An 11,026-nucleotide genomic window follows, 5' to 3' on the forward strand; every position below is an offset into this window, starting at 1 on the left:
TTTAACTGCTTTAGGGAGTGGCACTATTTGAAAGGACCAGAAAATGTGCCTTGTTGGAGGAAGTGTGTCACTGGGGGTGGGCTTTGAGGTTTCAGAAGCCCAAGCCAGGCCCATCGGCGCTCTCTTCCTGCTGCCTGAAGATCTGGATGTAGAATTCTCAGCTATTTCTCCAGCACCCTGTCTGCCTGCCTGCCGCCATGCTTTCTGTTCTGGTGATAATGGACTAAATCTCTGAAATTGTAAGTGAGCCCCAATTAAATGGTTTCTTTTATAAGGGTTGCCATGGTCATGGTGTATCTTTACAGCAATAGAGGACTGGCTTAAGACATGGACACCCTCAAACTGTGAACCAACAGGAGCCCTCCCTGTTTAAGTTGCTTGCATCAGGTATTTGAGAAGAGTAACTAATACCATCCTGCTCACCCGACACCTGATTTCCTTTTCTATGCAGGAGCCCCAGGAGGCGGCTCCCATGTCCCTCGGCTCACTGTGCCATGCCTCGGTTCTTCTCATGGAGCAATAGGTCTGCCCTAGATGTCTGCATCATGCCCCACTAGGCTATTTTCACTCACAGCTTGGCCTCAGCCATGCAGGAACATGTACCTCCAAATGCCCTGGATCATAGAAAGTTCCCATTGAAGCCAGGAACCACAAACATGGCTGAAAGTAATTCTTCAGCCAGTTCCTCCCCCGTCTGCATCCCCTCAAAAACCTGTGGCATAGGAACATCACCAATGGCTCCCAAAAGTAGAAAACACATTACATGCTTCAGATTAAGGGAGAGGGATCAGAGGGAAGCCACCACAACTTTGTGTACCACGAAAGCATGAAAAGATTTCAGGTGAAGGAGAAACTCCTTTGAAATATAGTTCCAGAGGCAGCTTCTAAACCTCTCAAGATATGGCAAGGGAAATTACTCTTCAGTGAGGATAGGTCAGGAGGATGTGGTAAGCGCTTCCGATATGTCTCAAAGCCCATCAGTGGCCACTTAAGAAGTGCTTTCTCTGGCCACAAAAAGCCACTGGGACATGTTGCCTGAGGAAGCTTAAGGCTCTCAGTTTAAACCGAGCCATTCCTCTTGGATCAGAGCTGTAAAAGGTACATTGCTTGTGGGTATCTGGACAACTTTCCTGTTTGCATTCGATTGACTGTTTGGTCTTTATACCCGATGTCACTTGCCAGTTTGGCACAGTATTGGAGAAGAGGGTCTTTAAGGATTTCCCATAGCTCTCACGTGTTTCATTACAGGAGTGCAAAGCGGAATTTAAAAAAAAATCAGATGAGCATTGTAGTGGTTTGAATAGGTATGACCCCCATAGACTCGTATGTTTGAAGGCGTGGCCCCATGCGGAGTGGAACTCTTAAGGGGTGTGGCCTTGTTGGAGGAAGTACGTCACTGGGGGGGGCAGGCTTTGAGGTCTCCTATGCTCAAGCTCTGCCCAGTAGGGAATACAGTACCCATTGCTGCCTTTGGATCAAGATGTAAAACTCTCAGTTTGCTCTCCAGCACCATGTCTGCCTGGACACTTCCCACCATGATGATAATGGACTAAACCTCTGAAACTGTAAGCCAGCCTCAATGAAATGTTTTCCTTTGTAAGAGTTGCCTTGGTCATAGTGTCTCTTCATAGCAATGAAACCCTAAGACGAGTAGCAAATGCCCTTTGCTATAGTGACCTACCTGGTTCCTGGGTCCTTCCAGGAAAGGGCCAGCAAGAGGTTATGCCTTCCTTCAGCAGGGAACCATTTCTGAAGAAACATTTGAATAAGTTACACCTCGGTAGTAGGCTGAGTGTCTAGCAAACTCCAGGCTCTGGGGTTCAATTTCCAAGCATGATTAGTAATGGTGACAAAAATATTAAATTTTAAAAGAGAAAATAAAGAAAAAAAAAACCTGGAATAACATTTCACACAGACAGCACCAAGTGTGTTCCTATCATGTGTGGCTGAAAGGAAGGTCTTTGGGACCAGGACGCCATGGCAAGGGATGTGTTAGATTCTTTAATGTAAAACATGCACAGAGCCAGCATACCTTCTGCTCCTCACCATGCGTCCTTTGCCCTCATCCTCACCTTCATTGTCCTTGACTTTGTACCTGTCAGTCAATAGCATTTGCAATTCTGCTGTCCTCTCTCCCTTTGTCATCCTTTTATTTCCCTTTACCCGAGACTATAGACAGAGCAGACAGCAATATGAAAAGAACAAAAATAAGAAATAAGAAAAAGGAGGTTGAAAAGTGGATGCAGGGTAGGTGCGCTGTTCTTCAAAGTCTTCCCTGGATGGCACATTCACCCACTGTCTCTGGCTAAAGCTTTGTCCAGGCACAGCTAAGCTGTGTCATGAAGAAAGATAAAGAGAAACGTTGCCTCAGGCCTAAACTAGAAATCAACCTTTCACCTCTTTCCCCCCTAGCTCCTTTCTATCTTTTTTTCATCCTTTCCCCTTGCCCTTTCTCCCTCAATGCTCTTTTTCCCTTCTTTTACTCTCTCGGCTCTTCCTTCTTCCTCATGTTTCTATGTAGCCAGGCTGGCCTTAAATCTGCAGTTCCTCTGCTCCAATCTCCCGAGGGCTGAATTACAGGTATGTGCCATCATGACTGGCTTTCAAAGATCATGTTTAAAAGTGTATTCTGGCCGACTTCTAGGTTGCTTAGGCACCCTGTGATATCATCATTGGTCGCCATCCACAGGGGCTTACTTCTCACTCTTACTCTCTCTGTTTTTGTTTCTCTGTCCCTCTGCCTCTCTCTGTCTCTGCCCTCATGGCTCACTCAGGCCCTAACTCTTTTGTGATTCCCTTCCCCCAAATAAATATCTTTCATACCAGATCTGTCGTATGCGTGGCCTATTTTTAAATATATAATAATAATATATCATCACATAAAAGCATGCATACTGTATAAATATATAAAGCATTAATTCTTATATACAGAATGTATAAATATGTATGCATTTTGAGGTTTGTTTTATTTTAATTGTGTCTCTGTGTGTGTCTAAGTGTAGGTTTGTGCACAAGGAGATGTGCACAAAGGGCAGAAGAGGACATTAGATCCTCTGGGTGCTGGGAATTGGGCTCTAGTCCTCTGTAAGAGCAGTATGTGATCTTAACTGCCGAACCATCTCTCCAGTCTCCATAGGTATATATTGAATGTAAAAATCTTTATGAAAATCCTGCTAAAAACTGTCATCCCACTAAGTTCTATATTTGTGGATTCATTGAAGGATGAGCTTCCCTGCTACAAAGATTCTAGAACTTTCACTGGAAAGCAGGGAAGGAGGTATGAAACAAGATAATTCTTTTTGAAAAACCAGAACACAGAGCAACTGCTTTGTGGAAAGAAAATACTGACAGGTAATTGCAGGAGTACACATATACGTGGGGGAAATAAAATGAACTTTAAGATATGGTTCGGGAAAATGACTATCCTTAGCTAATGCCCTGTGTAAGATTAGCTATAGGGAAAATCAAGACTTTCAACCAAAGAGGTGTTTACCTTCTACACATTCAGCTTTATCAACAAATTGGTCCATTTATGAAATTTTCTCACACTTCCCCCTTTTAGCGGTGAACATAACATTTTGCTCCCCAAGTGAACGCCCAGGTGCTGTTCCCAGAGCAGAGGGTGGCTGCCATGTCCATGGGGTTCCTGGTGTGGGAGGGGTTCAGAAACATGACAGGAATAGCCAGGCATAGGACAATCGCTGTGTAATCTCACACATATGTAAAACACCAAAAAGCCAATTTCAGCCGAGGAGTAGTAGTTCACGACTACAATCCCACCACTGCAGAGGTAGAGCTGGAGGATGGTGAGTTCCAAGCCAGCTGGTTTTAAGACCACTTTTCTTCTCTTCCCCTTTTTATTCAGTCCAGGATCCCAGCCCACGGGATGGTCTGACCCACATTGGGAGTCCGTCTTCCCTTTTTATTAAAAGTTCTCTGGAAAGGCCAAAAGAATGATTCAGGGGGAAAGGTGCTTCCTGCCAAGACTAATGACCCAAAGAGTTTGGTCCCCACAGTCCACATGACAGAAGAGAACTGACTTCTGCAGGCTGTTCTCTGCTCCCCTACCCATGTGTTCCATGACCTCCATATTCATTCCAAGTACCTGCCGCTGTCCCTTATTCTGTCCGGCCCTTCCCCACAAATAAATGGATATTAAATAAATGTGTGTTTAATCTATAAAACAGTAAAACCCATACATTTTCTTGCAAGTAATGTGTTTGATTTTTTTAAAGAATAATTAAGATGAGCAAGCTAGCTGATCTCCCCTTATGAACTAATTCTGAAAACTATAAATGACCTTTTATTCTTTTTGTTTGTTTGCTTTGAGACTGGGCTTCTCATATCCCAGGCTGGCTTCAAACTCCTCACTGTAGTTGTGGATGACCTTAAACTTCTGATCGTTTTTCCCCACCTTCTGAATGCCAGGACTACAGGCATGCATCACCTTTAATGGTTTGTATAGGGGCTGGGGATGGAATCTAGAGCTTTGTGTACGCCAGGGAAATATTCCACTAACTGAGCTCCATCCATGTCCCCAAGTGATGGTTTTCATGGGATTAACTGCTAATTTCTATATCTTTTCTAAAACCAGCTATTAACCACGCAGAAATTTTAGAAAGAGGATAGTTAGGTAAGCTTTCTATCAATTGAGCGCCAGCCCAGACTGTCCAGTATCTTATCCAGCTGGGGCTTACATAGTTGAGTGCTTGGCCAACTAGTACTCAGGTAGTTATAGGAGGATCACAGGTGCAAGGTCATTCTTAGCTACACAGCAAGATCAAGGCCATCCTGAGATACACGAGACTCAAAAAACAAAGCGGGGGTTGGGCAGAAGCCTTTGTTGGTACAGTGCCTACCGTGAAAGCATGAGTGTGCTGGCTGTTTTATGTCAATGTGACACAAGCTAGAGTCACCTGATAGGAGGGAACCTCAATAAATAAAATGCTTCTATAAGATCGGGCTGTATGTAACTAGTGGTGGTGGCGCACGCCTTTAATGACAGCACTCGGGAGGCAGAGGCAGGGGGATTTCTGTGAGTTCAAGGCCAGCCTGGTCTAGAGAGCAAGTTCAAGAACACCCAGGTCTACACAGAGAAACCCTGTCTTGAGAAACAGAATCAAACCAAACCAAACCAAACCAAACCAAACCAAACCAAAACAGAAAAACATACCACCAACAACAACATAAAAGGATTGGGCTGTATGCAAGCCTGTAGGGAATGTTCTTAATTAGTGATCCATTCGGAAGTGTCCAGCCCATCGTGAGTGGTGCTATCCCTGGGCTGGTAGCTTTGGAGTCTATAAAAAAGCAGGCTGAGCAAGCCAGTATCACTGGACTTTCTTGACCTGCCAGCTGCCCACGTAGTGACGTGGAGACTTTTTACTTATATATGAAAGCTTGGCCTTAGCTTAGGCTTGTTCCCAACTGGCTTGTATAACTTAAATTAACCTGTTTATAGTCATCTGTGTTCTACCACACGGCTCCTTACCCTTCCCCCGATCTGCCCCTGTTTCTTCCTTGTCATCTGGCTGGTGAACCCCACACCCCACACCTGATTCTTTTGTGGCATCTCTTTCTTTGCCCAGAAATCCTACCTATCCTCTCCTGCCTGCTATAGGTCATTCAGCTCTTTATTAAACCAATCAGAAGGTGACGGAGAAGATGTTTACAAACCATTGAGACAGGTGATGCTTCATACAAATAACGATACCAAAATCTGGCCTGTTCTCAACTCTCTGAATCAGCATTTGAATAATACAAAGACAACATTTACACAGTGCAAAGGAGATTATCCTAACAAGACAGCAAACATTCCTCCAGGGTATCTGCACCAGCTTCTGCTCCAGGTTCCTACCTTGTTTGAGTTCCTGTTCTGACTTTCTTCAGAGATGTGGAAGTGCAAGCAGAATAAACCCTTTCCTCCCCAACTTGCTTTTTTGGCCATGGTGTTTCATTGCAGCAACAGAAACCCTAAGTAAAACATTGAGGATCTGAGTTTAGACTCCCAGGACCCTTCGAAAACCCATGGGCGGCAGCCTGTTCATATAACCAGCCTGGCAGGTGAAGATAGCCTCGTTAAATAGATGGGCTTCATAGTCAATAAGAGACCCTGTCTCAGAAAATGAGAGTGAAGTTGGAAAGATGCCCGAAGGCCTCCACACATATGAGCATCTACATGCAGGAATGCCTGCCCACACCCATGCAAACTTGTATAACACACACACACTAAACACTAAAAACAAACAAACAAACAAACAAACAAACAAACAAGGGTGTTAGATAGTTCATGTGCTGGCTAGTTTCATGTCAACTTGACACAAGCTAGAGACATCTATAAGGAGTGAACTTCAACTGAGAAAACACCTCCATAAGATCTGACTGTAGGGCATTATTTTAATTAGTGATTGGTGGGGAAGGGCCCAGCCCATTGTGGGTGGTGCCATCCCTGGGCTGGTGGTCTTGGATTCTATAAGAAAGAAGGCTGAGCAAGCCATGGGAAGCAAGCCAGTAAGCAGCACCCCTCCATGGCCTCTGCATCAGCTGTGGCCTCCAGGTTCCAGCTTGAGTTATTGTCTGATTTCCTTTCTTGACAAACTGTGATGTGGAAGTATAAGCCAAATAAATGTTTTCCTCCCCAGCTTACTTTTTTTTTTTTTAAAGATTTCTTTATTATTTATAAAGTATTCTGCCTGCATGCCAGAAGAGGGCATATCTCATTATAGATGGTTATGAGCCACCATGCGGTTTCTGGGTATTGAACTCAGAGTCTTATGGAAGAACAGTCAGTACTTTTAACCTCTGAGCCATCTCTCTAGCACCCCTCCCCCCAGCTTGCTTTGGATCATGATGTTTCATCACAGCAATAGTAACTCTAAGACAGCTCATTTTTTTAATCTTTAAAATTTTTGAATATTCTATTATTATTTTAGAGATTATGTTATAATTACAACATTTGTCCCATCCTTCTAAACTCTCCCAGAGACCCCTCTTTCAAATTCATGGCCTTTTTTCCCATTACTTGTTGCTGTATTCATATTTGTATATGTATTCCTTAAAATATGCATATGCCCAGCTCAGTCTGTATCATGTTACTTGTGTATATGTTTTCAGGGTGACCATTTGGTACTGGATAACCAATCGATATGCTCCTCCCTGGGGAAGACTATTTCTCCCACTCTCAGCATTCTTTAGTTTCCTGTAGTTCTTTGTGCAGGGTTGAGGCCTCGGGCCCTTGCCTGCCTTACCATGTCTAATGTCGTCCTTATTCAGCTCATGTTGAGTGGTTTGCTGAGACTTTATGGGTGTCGCTTCTAACATCACTACGAGACACACTCACACTCTCAGTAAACTCCCTCATCATCTGGCTCTTACAACCTCTCTGTCCCTCTTCTGAAACGTTCTCTATATGGCTCATCATTTAAGAGTCTTACTGCTCTTCCAGCGGACCTGAGTTTGATAGGTGGCTCTCAAATACTTGTAACTTGTTTCAGGGGTCCAACACTGTGTGGACCCCACAGGCGCTGCACTCATGTACACACACACACACACACACACACACACACACACACAGAGAGAGAGAGAGAGAGAGAGAGATCAACACATAAATAAAAATAAAAACAAGTCTTTAAAAACGATTATAAAACCAACCCCCAAACTGATACAAACACATTTATCACTTGGACATAAAAGCACATTTGTTACTTAAGCTCTTAATCAGAGAGCTATTTAGAAACACCCAGGAGCATATGCAATGTAGGTAATATAAAAGTTCATCACTCCTAAAAAAAGAATTTTAAACAAGTAATAAATGATGTCCCAGCAGTCATCTTGTGTTGGGATTACAGGAATGAGCCAGCACTCCTGGCTTCATGCCCTACCCTTTTCCACGTATTTTGTAGCATGAGCACTGAGCTATGATCCCTGACACCCACACAAAAAACGGGGTGTGATGGTATGGCTGCTGTGCCGACACCGGGCAGGTAGAGACAGGAGGTGGCTGGGAGCTGACTGGCCAGTTAGTCTGATGAAATGCATACACACACACACACAGAGTATAAACATAACAACTAGCCACTTTTGGTTACAAATAGCTGACCACAAATCCCAGAGACAGTCAGAGTAAGTAACCTTTCTCCCTTCCTCTCTCTTACCTTCCTTTCCTCATCTCACTCTGTAGCCCAGAATGGTCTGAGACTTACTGTGTAGCCCAGGGTGGCCTGGAACTCACAGTGATTGTCCTGCAGCAGCCTCCTGACTGCTAAGATTAGCGGCATCTGGCACTATGCCCGGCCTAGCCCTCTCTTAGGAAAGAATACAGAGTGAGTGCATGCCACGCTGTCCTCACCCTCATGGCCCTCTTTTGCAGCCTGCAGCATGAGAGGCAAGGCTGGAGATGTAGCAGCTGGATTTCGTCTCCACAGAAACGAAGAGTGATGACCTCACTTTGAAGTTGCTACCTATGACAAGGGGTCACTCCAGTGCTCTGTTTTAAAGGCAGTTTCCGAAGGCTTTCACTGGACTGCAGCCTCACAGTGGTTCCCCTCGGAGAGAGCGAAGCTGCCTGGCCTCCTGAAGCCTAGAAGCTGCACCCTTTTAGGGAAGCAGGATTAGGAGGAATTGACAGTTCCGAAAACTTCTAGCTGTAAGCAAAGGAAATGAACGACTCAAGCTCCGCTCGGCATGCAAGAAACAAATGCACAAGTCAAACAACACACACATACATTTTCCCCAAGGCAACCCTCTGGTGGCTATTTGTCTATCGCAGTGCCCTGAGGTTATTTTTGTTCTGTTTGGTTTCCCTTGCTGTTTAAACTCTACGTGTGATTGTACGGTAAACAGAGCCTTGACAACTGGAGAGACCTCTGTGAAACCACGCTAGTGGACTAACTAACTAACATGGCATTTGCATGATGGTAAAATTCCTTACGAAACCTTCACTTGCCACCTGTAGGACTACGTGGAATTTACAGCTGTGCTCTGCGTATCTGAGAGATGACTGGCAAGGCTTAATTTAGCCTTCAGGAGACCCCAAGAAGTTAAAGAGTAACCCTACCCTCTTCTGCAGATACTGGAAATAACATTCCATGCACCAAGTTTCAAGTCATTTATGTCTACATTTTTTTTTTAAGATCAAAATTTGTGTAAATTCACAGAGAGAATTTTTCTCAGTTTGCAGACTCTGCTTTGCCACGCCTGGGCTTCATCTGCCTACTGGGTAATCCAGCCGACGACGGGTGGCCATCCCTCATGAAATAGGCTGTTATGATTCAGGCCCCTGTGAAATCAAGAAATCATAATCCTGGGCTTTCGAGAAACTTCTTTAAAGGATGGATTCATGGGTCTATAATAGCTTAAAGGCTCTGCTTTGGCAAAATAATGGATTCCAAAGCTTTGGGGCAATGGAACAGCTGGGAAGGATTATGAGCTCCTATGCGAAAAATGTTCTTACTCTTGCTGCTGTGTAGCATGTTGTGTGTGTGTGTGTGTGTGTGTGTAGTATGCATATATGCATGCAGACACATGTGCATGGAGGCCAGACGATAGTCTCTGCTGTCCTCCCACAGGTGCTGTCCTCCATGTTTTCCAAGTTGAGGTGTCTTACTAGGCTGCCTTGCCTGGGAGCTCCTGAGGTCTATTTGCCTTATCTCCTTGGGGCGGGGATTCTAAGGACACACAGCGCCAGGCCTTGCTTTTATGTGGGTCCTAGGTGCTGCCGCTCGAGCCCTCACCCTTGAAAGGCTGTCTCCGCAGCCCTCCTATGGCACGGTGTTATTGTTGCTGGGCACCTTCCAGGCTCGCTCCTTCCCAGGACTTTACATTTCAGAACCTGAAGCCTGAAGGCAGAGGAATGACCTGCAATTGGATGGACTTCCTCCCAAGTAGCTAAAGTGCAGGGGATGAAGAAGCAAGCCGCCCAGCCGTGGAAAGGACATTGTTTTTAGTCCCATTCTTCTCACCTAGGTGCAGTGAGTAATCGGCTGGCCGAAACCTGACTTGCCTACAGCAAAGCGTAAGATTGTTGATTACAGGCGTGGGCCAAGTAGATAACAGAAGACTTCCTATTTCATTGGGTCTTGGCTTATAACAGGTTTCGTTATTATGAAATAGCCTTAAAAAAAAAAAAAAAAAACAAAACCTTCACATTATAGCAGTTATTTGTTACACCCACTGGGCAAGTATTTATTTTATGCCCTCTGGTTGCCCCAAGCTGCGCCAGGCACCAGGAACATACCAGCGAGCAGAGACCCAGCTCTGCCGAACTGTGGACTGGACAGTACCAAGCGGAGAGGGCATTTTGTTTATTTGTTTGTTTTGTTTTTTTCAGAGTTTGTCTTAAGTGAAAAGGAAGAAGAATTACAAGGACTTCTATTGCATACCGTATCTCCAGCACCCTACAGCATGTCCACCATGCGACACCATCTTCCAAATAGATTTGCTTTTCTGTTGCAAATACGCCTGTTTCTGGGTGTAAAGAGAGACGACACTGGCTCTTGTCCATACGGGATCCCAAGTGGCTGACTAACCCTGCTTCAAAAACAGCACACCAATTCTGCACTGATCTATTAAAAAATAAAATAAAATAAAAAGGAATTGTTGTGACGTAAAGGACCTAAATTACCTCGTGTTAAAACTGACCTTATTCAGTAACATGTTCTGGTCAAGCGGAGCCCGTCTCTTCCGATTTCTACATGGCCAGTTACACGGTCTGTCTCTGAATGTTCAGCTGTGCAGAACAGCTGCTCTGGCCAGTGAGGACGCCACCCTAACTAAGCCACATCGTGCTCAGAGCCCAGAGGCGCTCTGGGGTTGGTATTTTGCTTTTGCTCTGAGCACGTGAGTAATTAGAAACCTTTTAGGAAACTGAAGAACTGACTAGTCTCCCCAAATTCAGAAGAGTCTTAAGTCTTAGTCATCTTCAGCCCTGTAATCATCTGGTGTATTTTTATTTTCCAGTGTTAAGGATCAAACCTGGGGCCTTAGCCACTCTGGGCAAGCATGCTACCACTGGGCTACAACCCCAGCT

The sequence above is a fragment of the Psammomys obesus genome, unplaced genomic scaffold (assembly GCF_907164565.1).
Source record: "Psammomys obesus unplaced genomic scaffold, mPsaObe1.curated_primary_1811, whole genome shotgun sequence".
Lineage (NCBI taxonomy): Eukaryota > Metazoa > Chordata > Mammalia > Rodentia > Muridae > Psammomys > Psammomys obesus.